This window comes from Nycticebus coucang, chromosome 9 (assembly GCF_027406575.1).
Source record: "Nycticebus coucang isolate mNycCou1 chromosome 9, mNycCou1.pri, whole genome shotgun sequence".
Classification (NCBI taxonomy): domain Eukaryota; kingdom Metazoa; phylum Chordata; class Mammalia; order Primates; family Lorisidae; genus Nycticebus; species Nycticebus coucang.
In genome coordinates, this window is record NC_069788.1 from 115,941,041 (window position 1) to 115,956,982 (window position 15,942).

The 15,942-nt window shown below is 43.4% G+C and overlaps 1 protein-coding gene across 10 annotated transcripts in view; it reads right to left on the reverse strand.

The window, feature by feature from the left end:
- The window catches only part of SMOC1 (SPARC related modular calcium binding 1), a 254,548-nt gene that overhangs the window by 137,730 nt on the left and 100,876 nt on the right, over positions 1-15,942 (reverse strand). Inside the window, exon 1 of one of the 10 annotated variants that reach the window (XM_053602453.1) lies at positions 10,435-10,526. The exons of the other annotated variants lie outside the window; for them this stretch is intronic. The gene's annotated coding sequence lies outside the window, so the exon portion shown is untranslated. Of the gene's footprint in view, positions 1-10,434; positions 10,527-15,942 lie in introns of those variants that run through there. 10 annotated transcript variants of the gene reach the window in all.

Sequence of the window (15,942 nt, forward strand, 5' to 3'; positions counted from 1 at the left end):
CTCCGTTTCCACGTCTCTCCTTCATGGCAATCTGACTTTGGCCATCATAATGCCACTAAATGCTTCTGTCGAAATCACTAGTGGTTTCTCAGTGGCCAAGTCCAACGGACACCTATCAGGTATCACCTGTCTTGACGTCTCCCAGGCATCCCTCTTCTGGTCAGCTTCCAGTCCTTCCTGACTCTTCCTTTTTGTCCTTGTTCTGATTATCTCTTTGTATAATAAATTGTCCCAAAACTTAGCAACTTATCAATAATTTTGTAATGCTCACAGATTCTGTGGGTCATGAATTCTGTGGGCTATCCCTATAGAGGACCCAAAGGTTGGGGGCGAATTTGTAGCCAGGGACAGGACTCATCAGCTGTATCTTCACTCACACCTGGCAATAGATGCTGGCTGTCAGTGAAACCACAGCTGGGACTGCTGGCCCGAACACCTGCACACGGCCTCTCTCTGTGGCCTGAGTTCTTCAAATCATGGCAAAATTTGATTCTTACACAGCGGTTTGGGGCTTCAATGGTATATGTCCTAGGAGAGCCAGCAGAAGCTATACCCTCTTTTATTGCCTAGGCTTGGAAGTCAAACAACAGCACCTCCATTGAAGTCCACTGGAGTCACAAGTATTCCTAGATTGTAGGAGAGGGACATAGGGTCCCCTTCCCTCTCTCTAGGATTGTCACCATGACGCAGTAAGAAGGGCATGTAGGATACAGGATATTGCTGCAGCCACATTTGGAAAATGCAATCTGCTACACTCCCCTTCCATGATTTTTCCTCCTCTGCCCAACTTAATGGTAGCATTCTCCAGAGTTGGACTGGTGATTGGTATCACACGTTCTCCCTGGTGAATTTTGTCCAACGCCTCTGATGTCAACTCTCATGTACACATTGGTGGCTCTTCAGTCTACATCTGATCTAGAATATAAGCAGGTGTCTTCACACGATTTCTTAAGGTGCCTCAAATTCAACACATGCAAAGCAGTCCTTCTTTCCCCTCATCGGGTCAGTTCTCTTCCTGTACTCCCCACTCATGTGACTCAAGACCCCATCTAATTTCTGAAATCACTCAAATGAGAAAACAAGTAGGCTCCCTTGATTTTATCCTCTCACCCTTAGCCTTCCACATCTAACTGGCCAGTGACTGTTAAGCAATGCTGATAGGTTTCTTCCTTGTTTCCCCAATCTTACTATCTTCTCATCCACCTTCACTCAGGTCCTCATCATCTCCAGATAAACTCATTACTAGTCTCCCAGACTCTGGCCTTGCATCCCTCCAAACTCCTCACTGCCTATTCTTTCTAAAACATCACTCCTATCACTCACCAGCATAAATCCTCTAGCAAAGCCCACCCTCTACAACAGCAAGGCCAAATCCCCTAGCAGGCAGAGGTTGTCCCTCATGGTTGGCCATCGGCAACCTTTCCCACCTCCTTCCTTCTATTCGCTCACAATCACCTACTTCACAGCACACTGAGCATCTTGCCATCTCCAGAACACACCACTCCTTCTCTTACTTCTATCCTTTTGCATATGTGGTTCCCTCTACCTGGAAATTTCTCTCCAGTTCCCACCTTAGAAATCCTACCCCATGTCCAATGCCTACATCCAGTGAGACCGCTTTGACTTGGCTTTCAGAAGACTGCTCACCACTGTGTCCTATGTGCTGCCACAGCACCCCTTCCCAGCAGCACCTATGTTTTTAGTGCACACATTATCGCATGATGTTGTAATTTCTTTATATATAATAATATAAATAATACCATTCTGACACCATGATTCTATGAGTCTGTATTTGAAAGGAATACTATCAGAAAAGACATGCTAACACATATGCTCTCAAAAAAATCCTCTGCATCACAGACAACCCATTACAAACCTGATAGCAAACCAAACAAGACATGATTCCTTCTAGTCCTGAAATGAAATGGCAGGGGTGAGGAGTGGGGTTCTGTGATATCCTGCCTCCTTCAAGAGCAATGTTGACCAAGGCAGGTGGATTGCCTGAGCTCAACAGTTCAAGACCAGCCTGAGCCAGAGTGAGATCCCATCTCTAAAAATAGCTGGGCGTTGTGGCAGGTGCCTGTAGTCCCAGTTACTTGGGAGGCTGAGGCAAGAGAATCACTTAAGCCCAAGATTTGGAGGTTGCTGTGAGCTGGGACGCCATGGTACTCTACCAAGGATGACAGAGTGAGACTCTAACTCAAAAAAAAAAAAAAAAAGCAATGTTGAAGGGTCACCACTAAATCTGGAACACCAACATTGCATGGGAGGTCTTGCCAGTTCCTTAACTCATGTACCAGGCACCAAAATCCATGAAGGAAGAACTACTGTCTCCCATTTTACCTATAAGGAAACCAAATCTCAGATAGGAGAAGGGATGTGCACGAGGCCCACAGCAAGTAGATGGCAGGGCCAGCCTTTGAGCCAGGTAGGCCTAATTCTTGAGCCTGTGTTATTTCATGGTCTGGGCTACCTTTCTTAGTCCCAAATACCAGGCGTTCACTCCTGCTGGGCATTTTCAGGACAGATCAGGAACCTTAGAAGTCAAATGTGTAACAGCCTAAAAGAAGGAGCTATCAGAGAGGCTGGGGAATGCCAAATGTTAAATCCCGTAAGTGACCAGTAAAGATAGAGTTCTTGAAAGTCTCCCCTCGTGGGGAGAAATCCATGCTTTCAGAGACAGCAGCACTATTATTCAGATCAGTTACACAAAAGTAAAAAGAAATGGATGCCTCCAACAAGGGAGTTCACATCCACACACACACTTGATGAGTAAAGATCCAGGCAGCAGAGTGGGAAGAAGTTTCACAAAGGTGCATCTCCAGCAAGGCTCATTGTATAAGTGTTATCATAGATATATCACTCAAAACTCCATTACAAATGGCAGAAAATAAAGTCAAGCTGACTTAATCCCCAAAAGGCTCAGTGGCTCATTTGCTGATTTCAGCTGGCCCCAGCCAAACAGCTGCATTCAACTGGAGGGTCAATCAGTCTAGGAAGTCCAGGCTGGCCTCACTGGCATGTTGGGCAGTGGGTGCCAGCAGGTGGCTAGGGTACTTCTCCACCACATGGCTCCTCCTCCTCCAATAGGTGAAACTGGCTTTCTTACATAGTGGTCTCATAGCAGAGGTCCAAGAGGGTGAGAGTAGAAGCTTCAGGACCCTTTTAGGCCTAGTCTCAAAAACTCACATGCCACTCCCACCACCTTCTGACAATTGAGTTTGCAAACTTGCCACCGTGCACTTACATTGGCAGCACTGTACAAACAGCTTGGTATACCAGTGTGTCACAGCTGTGTTCATATTGATGGCTGGCAGTGTCTTGCTGAGTGGTGTTCATTATTGTTGTTGTGCATTTTTGTGTGCCATAATGAAAATGTTGGAGCTTGAATTAGAGCAATGAACAAACATTAAATTTCTTGTTAAGTTTGGCAAAAGTGGGAGTGAAATCAGGGACATGTTAGTCCAAGTTTATGCGGATAATGCCATAAGAAAAAAGGCAGTGTCCAGATGGATTAAACATTTTTCTGGTGAGAGAAAGCATCACTGATGAAGAGAGAGCAGGGTGGCCAGTTACAAGTAGAACTAATGAAAACATTGCAAAAATTTGACTTGTGCATCAAAATCATCAGCTGACTATGAGAAACATGGCAGATCAAGTAAACGTTGAAAGAGAAACAGAAAAATCTTAACTGAAAATCTTGGCATGAGAAAGGTGTGTGCAAAAATGGTCCCAAAGGAGCTCACTGATGAACAAAAGGAGAGCTGAAGTTCACCAAGACTCTCTGGAGAGGCAAGATGATGTTTTGGGCCGTTATCACTGATGATAAAACATGCACCAGTATGACCCTGAAACAAATGCCAAAGTGTGCAATGGAAATCAGCCAATTCTCCACAACCAAAAATGCTCTGTCAGTCCAAATCAAGAGTCAAAACAAGATTGCTAACCTTTTTTGATGTCAGAGGACTTATTCACTATGAATTTGTACTAACTGGAAAGTTAACCAAGTTTACTATTCAACATCCTAAAAAGGCTGCATGAAAAGGACAAAAACAACCTGAACTTTTCATTAACTCATGGCTCTTGCATCATGATCCTGCGCCAGCTCACACAGCACTGTCTGTGAGGGAGTTTTTAGCTAATAAACAAATAACTGTCTTGGAACACCCTTTCTACTTACCTGATCTTGCCCTTAATGACTTTTTTCTTTACCCAAAGAAAAAGGGAATGTTAAAAGGAAGACACTTTGATGACATTCAGGACATCAAGAGTAATATGATGACAATTCTGATGGCCATTCTAGAAATAGAGTTTCTGTTAATGAAAGGGGACACAAAGAAACTGTGGCCTTACTTAATCCACCACGGGAAGTTTCTGACTCCTATAAGTGGGAGGTTCAAGGGAACTTTAAGCATAGCTGGATCCAGGTACTAACAATATATTATAATACAAGAAACCTGTCTCTTGCCTTTTCAGTTCTGTTTTGCTCTCTGTTGGCTTTATTCTGTGGCAAGCTTTCCCTTCACAGTGGGGCCAGCAACCACTACAGGCCTGAAGCTTTAGAGTGCACCAACCCCAGGGCATCTCTTGCCCAGTAGCTCTAACAAGGAAATTGAATCCCTTGGCCGAGCTTGGGTCACATGACCAGCCCTGAACCAGCAGAGAGCAGACGCTGAACAAGCCCAGGTCATGCATTCACCCTACAAATGGGAGGTGGGATCAGTCCACTTCAGTTATGGGAAATAGGAGAGAGAGGAATGTAAAGGAAAAAGAGAGATTCTATGGCCAGAAAAGAGAGAATAGATGCTAGGCAGACCAAAACAACAGATGTTTCCTACAACAGACTTCTCAAGATGAAGACAGGGCAAAGAACCACGGAACCACACTGAATCTCTCTCTCGATGCTTCATGGAACTTTGCCAGTTGACAAGTCCCAGTTTCCCAGTGGGGTGGCATGTGCACCAGTGAATAGCTTCTTGAGCACTTGAAAAACAAAAACGTCAGACAAAGCCTCTTGCAACATGCACTTGCACAGTTCTTCAGCCTGGTAAAAAGATGTCCTTTCTCAGACAGTTGTCAAACTTCTCCCTGAGATACTCTACCCTAATAGGAATCTGAGTGTTTTTTCTTTAAATTCAAGCATCCAAAGCAAACACAACTTTCCCCCAGCCTCCCACAGCCCCATCGTAGGCCAACTCATAAATCTTGGAAGCAAGTGGGCCAACATTACCTGAGGCTGAGGGACTACAGTGAAGATCTGTGCCACTGGTAAATTGGTAACTCCCAGACCTGCTCAGATAGTTCCATCACCAAGAATATAGACAGCATAGGCTACAGAAATCAGGCCCTCCACAACAAGTGAATGAATGAGGCAAAAACTGAATAAATGAGTGAGAAAAGGTATCAAAATTGTCCTCCTAATTACAGCAGTGCCTCAGGTCTAAATCCCCAGGACCTGAGGCAAAGATTGTCTGAGGAGCTAATGCACCTTAGCTATCCAACCAGCCCATCTCTTTGGAACCTCCTGGAATGTTACCATTTATACAGTAGCACTTTCCCTTCATCTTTCTGGACATCACCTGAGCATGGCAGAAGAAGCTGAGAAAAGAAATATCTCATTCTAAATTTGATCACCTGGTATAGTAGTCCCTTAAGACTTGGTCTTCCATGAAATTGGACATTATTCTTTTAGAGTTGCAGGTGCCCAACTAATATTCCAATTACATGTTAGTATATGAACAGTTCCAACCCAAAAACATCTCAAAGGTGAACATAACATCTAAGACAAAAGGGACCAGAGATTTCTCATTTTCTATTTCAGATTAATAAAAAGGTATGGATTATTAGGTTACAATATTTACATTTATTAGGTAAGGTCCCGTAGTAGTTGTTTCCCACACCTAGGAGGTGTGCCACATACCCTTACATTGTACCCATTAGGTGGGGGCACACCAATCTCCCTCCCTCTTTTCCTTTTCCTCCTCTCCCCTCCCCCCAACTTGAATTAAATTGTTTTTCTCTTGTGTGGGCATGTATTACTGACTTCTTAGTTTTCATTAGTATTGAATATATCGGATACTTGCTTTTTTATTCTTGTGATACTTTACTAAAGAGAATGCAACTCTTTCTAAGTTAATACAAAAGATGTAAAGTCTCCATCTTTTATGGCTGAATAGTATTCCACGGTATATATGTACCACAGTTTATCAATCCATTCATGGGTTGATGGGCAGTTGGGTTGATTCCATATCTTGGCAATTGTAAATTGAGCTGCGATAAACAATTTAGTGCAAAAGTCCTTATGATAAAATGATTTCTTTTCTTCTGGGTAGATACCTAGCAATGGAACTGTGGGATCCAATGGAAGGTCTATTTTGAGTTCTTTGAGGATTCTCCATATTTCTTTCCAAAAAGGCTGTATCCCAGAGACCAGAGATTTCAAGAGGCTCTTTTCCTTCCAAGGGAGCTTGTCTTGGCATGTGCAAGTAGCTACTGGCAAAAGCAAGTGGAATTTGGAGTTGTTCATGTTATTTTAAGTCACAATTGCATAGGCTATATGTTCCAGTTCTTAACTGATAAATTTATTCCCTTCTACTATTTTAGCCTAAAGAAGCAGTCTTAAACTAGAGTGTATATAGGAATCACTTCACGTACTTTTTAGAAAAGTAGCATCTCAGGTGAGCTACATGCTACACTTTAGAAAATACATCATTTGAGAAATACATGTCTACAGAATGTAACAAGATTCTTAACTGCTACATGTCAGCTCCTTGGAGATGTGGTCAAGATTTTGCAGGCAATGTCCAGTTACAAGCCGGTATGACTAAAAGGTTCTGTGCTAGACCAGGCCACTCCTACCCAGCTGTGGGGGGCACAAGAGTGGGACACACGCTACACTGTGATGCATAACTCACCTTGCTTTAGCACTGGGGAACATCTGCTTATCAGGTTTTCCACCCTAGGGGAGAGCCTTTGGGTGCTGGGGATAGGCAGGAACGTGTTTATTTTCTTGACACCTTCCATCGCATTATTGGGAGTAAACACCCTGCTGCCCAAAATAGGCATCTCAGGTCAATGAACCTCTCTGAGCCTCAGCTTCCTCATCTGTAATGGGATAATAATAATAATGCCTTCTTCATAAAATTGTCATGATAATAAAATGAGTTAGTATGTGTAAAGGGCTTAGAAAGGCACCTGGCACGTAATAAAAGCCAGATCAGTGTTATGAGGGTCCATTATGTATTACTCTGTAAAGTCAGGAACTATCACTGTCCCTGTTTTGTTCTCTTGCTCCCCAGTGCCTTGGCACTGGCTGGCATATAGCAGTACCTCCACAAATATTTGTAGAATTTGCTGTTTTGAATGGTTAAAGAAAAAAAGAAAAGTGGCCCTGTCCCAGGTCCTTGCTAGGGACTTCAACATGCAAAAATAAAAGGAACATAGTCCCTGCCCTCAGCCACATCCTCTAAGGACGAAGCAGTTGGATGGTTGCTCGCCACACAGCTGGCTCTGGGAGGCACAACCTTGTCAGAGCACAGCCACCTGCGCGGGAGCTGGGAAGAAGTTTCCACGATCCACCACTGAAAACACTCTGTGTGTGTATTTGGAGTGAAGAAAAGTGGGTGTGGTGAGCACACAAGAAGCTTGGAAGTCTACACTCCATCCTAACAACAAGAAAAAGCTGAACAAACTGAAAATCAACAACTCTCCTTTCACAAGGCAAACCACTGCCCCAAAATTGGAGAGAGAGGCAGATACAGGGAATCATAACTAAATGAGAGCAGAGACCCATCGCCAGAACCAGCAAGGGAGGAACCCCCAAACTGGTACCTAACCGTAACCACTTCAGGTAAAAAAAATCCAGACACTAATTGGCAAGTCTGAGAGTTTAAAACTCTTGGGAGGGGTAGGCTGGTCTTAAGGGGACCTCCACTCTTTTGTGAGTTTCACCTCTAGAAGCCGGTCAGGTTCTCACAGTGAATAATACAGAAAAATCCCCTTGCACTTCCAGCAGGCGGAGGGCAAAATGGCCAATAGCCATTCTGAAATAAACAGAACAGTCGCTTCTTCCCAACAAGACCTGCCCTCAAGAGAAACCATTTTACCAGCACCTAGCCTGCCTGAGATAAGGGAAATACCCAACTCCAGCCCTCTCTAGCCATCCTGTCCTTCTAAAACAGGGGACCACACTGAAAAGCACGATGAAGTTCACAGTCCAGGGACACAGGCTCATCATGACTGGGACCCGACAGCAGGACCTTGTGCCACACCTCACTGCCACATCACTAAAGTGACGTACTTATTTTTACCCAGTACATCATGTCAACTTTTTAAAAAATTATAAGGCATGTTAAAAAGCAAAAACCTGGCTTGTTTTTTTCTGTTTTGAGGGGAAATTTGAGACACAGTCTTATTCTTTTGCCCTGGATAGAGTGCCCTGGTGTCATCATAGCTCACAGCAAGCTCAAACTCTTGGGCTCAAGCCTCAGCTTCCCAAGTGTCTGGGACTACAGGCACCCACCACAACACCTGGCTACTTTTTCTATTTTTAGTAGAGATAGGGTCTCACTCTTACTCAGGCTGGTTTTGAACTTCTGAGCTTAAGCAATCCACCCATCTTGGCCACCCAAAGTGCTAGGATTACAGGCGTGAGTCACCACACCCAGCCTGATCAGGAATTCTTTAAAACTATGATTAACATGCTAAAGGATCTAATGAAAAAAGTACACAACATGCAAGAATAGATGGTAATATAAGCAGAGAAGTGGAAACTCAAGGAATCAAAATGAAATGCAAGAAATCAAAAATACAATTAACATTCTTTGGGAGTCTGAGGTAAGAAGATCACCTGAGCCCAGGAGCTAAAGGCTGCAGTGATCATGAAGAGCTATGATCATGCCACTGCACTTCAGCCTGGGAGACAGAGCAAGATCTTGCCTCAGTCACTCAATCAATCAATAATTTTGGAGCCCACTGAATAAAACCAATCCTCCAACGTGTATATTCAAAAACAATACTATAACAGAATTAGGAAGACTGCCCTTGATGGACTCACTAGCAGACCAAATATGGCAGACAAATTAATCTTTGAGCTTGAAGATTTAACGTTAGAAATTCCAAAACTGAAAAGGAAAGAGAAAAAGGACTGGAGAAAAAAAAAAGAACAGACTATCCAAGAACTATGGGACAACTGCAAAAGGTATATAGTATATGCATAATGAGAACACCGAAAAGAAGAAAAGAGGGAGAAGGGAAAGGAAGGGAGGGACAGGGAAGGGAAGGGAAAAGGAAAGGAGGAAAAAAGAAAAGAAAAAAAGGAATTTTGAAGCAATAGTGATGGAAATTTTCCCTAAATTCATGTCAGACACCAGAACACAGGTCCAGGAAGTTCAGAGAACATCAAGCCAAATAAATGCCAAACAAACAACAACAACAACAAAAACCACCTAGGCACATAATATTCAAACTGTAGAAAATCAAAGATAAAAATATCTTGAAAGAAGCCAGAGGGGAAATAAACTTTCCTACAGAGGAACACAGGTAAGAATTATATTCAAAATCTCAGAAATCATGCAAGGAAGAAGAGAGCGCAATGAAATATTTTCAGTGTGACACAGAAAAAACCACCAACCTAGAATACTGTATCCTATAAAACGATCCTTCAAAATGAAAGAAAAATAGGGTTTCTCAGACAAACAACTGAGGAGATCCATTGCCAATAGATCTGCCTTGTAAGAAATGTTAAAACTTCTTCAGAGAGAAGAAAAATGACGTGCTCAAAACTCAGATCTGCATTAAAAGAGCAAGAGCGTATTAAGGAAGGAATAAATGAAAATAAAATAAGAACCTTTACTTTTCTTATTCTTAATTAATCTAACCAATAACGGTTTGTTCAAAATGATAACTGCAACAATGTATTCACTAATTATGCCTTATGTATAAGAAAATAAATGACAGAATGATGCAAGGGATAGGACGGAATACTTTGTTATTATAAGGTACTTGCACTACCCATGAAGTGGTACATATAGTGTTATTTGAAAGTAACGAGTGGAACTACTTGTAAATATACATTGCAAACTCTAGGGCAAGCATTTTGAAAAGTAAAAACAAAATAATATAATTGACATACTAAGAAGAGAGGGGGGAAGGAATCATATAAAATGCTCAGTTAAAAGCACAGAAGACAGAAAAAGAGTGGAAAGCAAAAATAGGAACAAAGAACATCAATAAACAGAAAATAACAACAAATATAGTAGATATAAATCCACCAATATCAATAATCTCTTTAAATATCAATGTTCTAAGCAATGTGTTTTCTTAAAAAAAAACAAGTGGGCATGGCTGGCATAAGCCACCTCATCTAGAAATATCTATCCCTCCAGAAAGTCATACTAACAGTAAGGAGTTTTCACTTGAGAAATGTGGTCCTACCTTACTGACTCCCGAGCCCCAGACAAGGGAAGGTTCACTCTGGCTGAGAAGGGATAGGGGGCTGGAAGAGTCAGGCGCTGCTCCTCCAAGCTCCATGGAACTTTCCTGGACCAAACCAAAGAACATATCAGATAGTGACCAGCCTGACCCTCAGCCCAGAACTTACAAGGAGGGTGCAGCAATCAGCTGGATCCCCCACTTATCTGAAATGGCAAAGCTGTTTCTCACAGGCTGAGAGATATAAGGAGAAGGTGATCAGGACTACTCTGGCTTTCTTCAGATACTAAACAGGAAAATAACATACCATGGCAGAAAAAGAGAAAACTTCAGGAAGGACAGAGCATACAGTTATAAGAAGGAGAACAGAACGTGGAGGACAACCATGCCAAAGGGCATCCCTCCTCCGCCAACTTCCACCCATGAGGATCCTCCCGACCTATACTATTTGGGGAAAGGGAAGGAATTTGATATATCGCACCAAAAAACAGAGCTTCATTTTAAGCAAAACGGAATTGAACCACAGATTATAAATCTTCCATGTGTTGATGATTTGTTTTAGGGCAGGGGGTTAGCTTTAATTGTGGGTTCTAATTGTGGGTTCTCATATGAATCTCATATTTTCTCATCTAATTTGTTATTTTCATGAATAGTTAACATTTACTGCACATCCTGCCATTATTGCATTTAAGTTTCACCTTGACCCAATGAGACAAATAATAAATATCTCCCATATACAGATGGATGAGAAAGCTGAAGCGTGGAGCTTAATTTGCTCAAGAACGCACAGGTAGAAAGCAACAGAGGTATGGCCTGATCCTAGGTCTCTCTGACCCCACAACACTCTACTGCTCTTTTCTCTGGGTAGACAAGAGAGCAGGCGGCTCAGACTTCTTCCTGGCCACCCAGCAATGAGACAGGGTGGTGGGTGGGTGGGGGGGTGGAGGTGCATTTCATTCTCAGAATAGATGCAGCTTTCGAGGATGGAAGCCCAGTCTTTTCCTGAGTCTCCATTTTGACGAGGAGAGAAAGTATAGTATCGTACCACTAGGAAAGGGTACAATGGTCCTCAAAACCTAAGAGAAGACTAGAGGGATAGAATCAGAGTATCCTGCCCCTCCCTTCACCCCCCAACTTCAGGCTGAGAATATTCCCTGAGGCTTCCTGAAATCACTGCTGGAGAGGAAGGAGAAAGCGTCTACAGAAGGAAGGCCACAGACATATTCAGACCCTCCCCAACAAAAACAGAGGGCTCCCACTTCTACCCCCAAGGAGGATGTTGATTTTAAAAGGCCTCCCAGGATACTGTCACACTGACCATTAAACAAGCCCCCACTGCCATTCAGTTTGGTGACTTCTGCACTGATCTCCATGCTACTAACAAGCACCAAGTGTCTCACAACTACATCTGCCTCCACTTCTAACAACCAGGTCCCCGGCTACTAGTTCTATCAACCCTGCTTCAGATCCTAACTAAAACCTTCAGCACTGGCAAAAAGAAGAAACTTGCCCCTTTTTGTAAAACAAGAGCACTATGAAATGCATTCATAGCCAGGTGCAGAGGATGGTGAAGACCCCACACCCAGAGTTGTAGCCACGTGTTCCAACCCCTGGAAACTGGTGAACTGGCCAAAGTCACCGCAAGCACAATTCTCTACACTATTTCCTCAAGCTATTTCCTTCCTTTGGCTGGAACTGTGCTGCTTTCTAAGTGTTCCCAGGCATTTTTGAAAGGAAGATTCGTGGGCAGAACAATGAAGGTATAGATCTGGGACCTGAAACTGGCTTGTCAATAGCTGGCTGAGTGCACTGGGCAAAGTCTTTAACCTCATGCATAAAATGAGGGCGTGAGAGTAAGACTCTTCTGATTGTGGGCCTATACGACCATGTTCCCCTCATTTGTTGGAGGAGAACGTCATATGGCCTATTTATTCTACTGGAGTTATCTTCATATGGCCTATTTTTTCTATTCTGAAAACTCCCAAATGCTATCAACTTTTCCCTATGAACTCTACTCTTGGGACATCAGTACTGGGATTAACCCCTCATCTTCTGGTAGATGAGGCAACTGACCACACGGTGAGAGGACAGACTTCTTTCTGGGCTCTGACCAGCAGTGTCCAGCACACTTCCCACCACACATCCACCCCAATAGTCTCCAAATACCACAGGCCCTGTGCTGGTCACTCCAGTGACCCCGCCCGTCTTCCACCTTGTCCAGTAGGAAGGAGCAGGAAGGAGGCCTCCTGTGGCCAGGAGGAAGGAGAGTGTTAACCTGACCCCAGTCCCCTCTCTCCCATCCCTGCCACAGAGACTGGTCTCAGGAACTGGTGACTAAGTCACTCAATGTGGCAGTCTCCTGGCCAAAGGGACTGGTTAAGAGAATGGGCACTAGACCCAATGCAGATCAGTAAGCTAAGAGCCCAAGTTTTCTGAGTCTTCTAGGAATGAAGACTCTCCCTCTTCTGAGAGAGCTACTGGAAGCCAATTCTCTTTTCCCTCTTCCAGAACAGATGATGTTCAGATAGCAAGCATGGAACCGCTGTAGCCCTTTGCTGGACTCAGGATAAAACAGACATCACAAAAGGCAGAAGGGACACACGCAAAGCCACTGCATGTTTTGTGATACTACTGAGCCACTGAATTGAGCCTCTCCTAAAAGCCACTGTCCTCATTTGCTAGGGCTGCCATGACCAAATACCGCACACTGGCTGGCTTAACACAGAGAAATGTATTTACTCACAGTTTTGGAGGAGGGAAGTCCCAGACCAAGAGCTGTCAGGGCTGGTTTCCTCCATGGCTTTAATCACTAGATATGCAGATGGCCACCCTCCTGCTGCCTTTTCATAGGGCTCTCACACCCCTGGTGTTCCTCCACATGTCCTAATGCCCTCTTCTTGTGAGGACACCAGTCAGATTGGATGAGGACCTGCCATAACAGCCTCACTTTAACTCAGTCATCTCTTTAAAAGACCTGCCTCCATGTACAATCACATTCGAGGTATGAAGGGTTAAGACTTCCACACATGCATTTGGGAGGGATGCAATTCAGCCCACAACACCTGTCTTATATCTGTACTTTCTGTTACATGTGCCAACAAATTCCCTTCATTATGTAAGCCAATTCAAAATCTGTACCTTATAATACAGGGTGGCCACAAAGTTCACGTGCAATTTAAAATAGCTGTCCATTTTAAATTGCACGTGAACTTTATGGCCACCCTGAATAAATTCACAACGTACCGAAGATCACACACAAGCTCACCTATGCAGCTATACATCTATACACCTTAAAGACTCCCAAGTGGCATGAAGAGTAAAACGGCTTCTTCATGTTCTTACCACTTCCACCAGAAACCAAGTGATTCCCTTTCTAAGGCCAGCACCCACCAACTAAGAACTCAAGGCAGAGTTTGCCTCTCAAAACTCTGCAGTCACACGCAGCCTCCCCATCAAGAAACCACTGAGAAAGGAACATTGGCACCAAAGCCCTCTTCTGTACCCCTTCATGGCATGGGCAGAGACAAGGAAGATCATGGTAATAATGCCCTCCCCCCACCCCACACCACCACCCCCCGCAGATTAGAAGCCCTTTACAGTGCAACCTGTTCCTTGTTTAAAAATCAATGAATTAACAGGCCCAGCAATGATCATCAATGGGTGTCAATATCACAGTTGCTATGTGCCTCCAATGGAAGTACACACTCACACCCATGAAATATGTATATTTGCCAAAAATATATATATCAAACCTACATCTGATCAAGCCTATAGCTCTGTCATTTTATAGGAAATATAAAGGATAGAAGAACATGTTACAAAACACAGTGGAAATGCAGCAGCAGAATCTAGTGTGAAAACCTCCTAACTCAATTAATAAATGACAAAGTAAAAAGGGGGAACCCACGGATCAGACAGCTCAACCAAGTGCAATGTGTGGATCTCATATGGATCTTGACTAAAACAAACAGAAAAAAAGCACATTTAGGAGATAAGATAGGGAGATCTGAATGTTGATTATTTGATGGTATATTAAGGAATTATTGCTAATATTTTTTGTTTGTGATATGGCATCATGATTAGCTTTTGTTAGTGAATGCTAGTCTTTTAGAAATTTATATGAAAATATTTATAGACACTAAGACACAATGTCAGATTTGCTTCAAAATAATCTGAGCAGGGGCATTGGGACAGGGTGGGGGGAATGACTGGGGAGAAGGCTGGAAGAAACAAGATCAGCCATGACTGGGCCATTGCTGAAAGTGGGCGGGGGTTCCATGGGAATCTGTTATACTAGTCTCTCTTTTTTTCTTTGGTGTATATTTAGTTTTCATAATAAAGAAATTAATAAATGGAAAAGACCCACAGATGGAAGAGAGCCTAAATTCTGTGCCAAATCCCGAGTGTCATTTCCAGCATTGCCTACTTACCAAGTAATGCTTTTGACATAAATTTCCTCAATTACCTCACAGAGTACTTCCAGTTGACACATATTTCCAAATGTTACTGAGAATTTCTGAAACATAGGACAAGCACTCTCCGCAAAGGGTCATGTGAAGAAGTTTAGTTCACATAAAATGCCATATGAACTCATAGCAAATGTTAATAGATGAACTGTGTGTTGTGTATTTGTGGCTGCTAGTGCCACTTATTCACCCAATTTCTGTAACTCAGTAGGGGAAGGCTTTCCTCAACCTGACACCAATATGTCAGCATAATGGTTATGTCACCATAATGATAGACTAACCATATAAAACTGTAAAATTTTAGTGGACTGCAGCCATTGGCTTTTTATATAACATACTGAGAAAGGTATTTGTCAGATATGACAGAAATATAGAGTGGTGCCTTTAGTATTAAAAAAAATCTACCTGGCTCATACCTATAGGTCAGCAGCTAGGGCGCCGGCCACTTACATTGGATTTGAGCCCAGCCTGGGCCTGCCAAACAACAGTGACAACTACAACAACAACGACAACAAAAATAGCTAGGCGTTGTGGTGGGAGCCTTTAGTCCCAGCTACTTGGAAGGCTGAGGCAAGAGAATCAATCACTTAAGTCCAAGAGTTTGAGGTTACCGTGAACTGTGACACCACAGCACTCTACCCAGGGCGACATAATGAGACTCTCTCTCAAAAAAAAAAAAAAGAAAGCTACACCCTCGTTTTTTTTTTTTTTTTTGTACAGACAGAGTCTCACTGTACCGCCCTCGGGTAGAGTGCCGTGGCCTCACACAGCTCACAGCAACCTCTAACTCCTGGGCTTAGGCAATTCTCCTGCCTCAGCCTCCCGAGCAGCTGGGACTACAGGCGCCCGCCACAACGCCCGGCTATTTTTTTGTTGCAGTTTGGCCAGGGCCAGGTTTGAACCCGCCACCCTCGGCATATGGGGCCGGCGCCTTACTCACTGAGCCACAGGCGCCGCCCTACACCCTTGTTTTGCAAATTAGCAAAAACTTTGGGCAGATAATTTACAAAAGAAAGAGAACATGTCTCTGTAGGATTGCCAGATA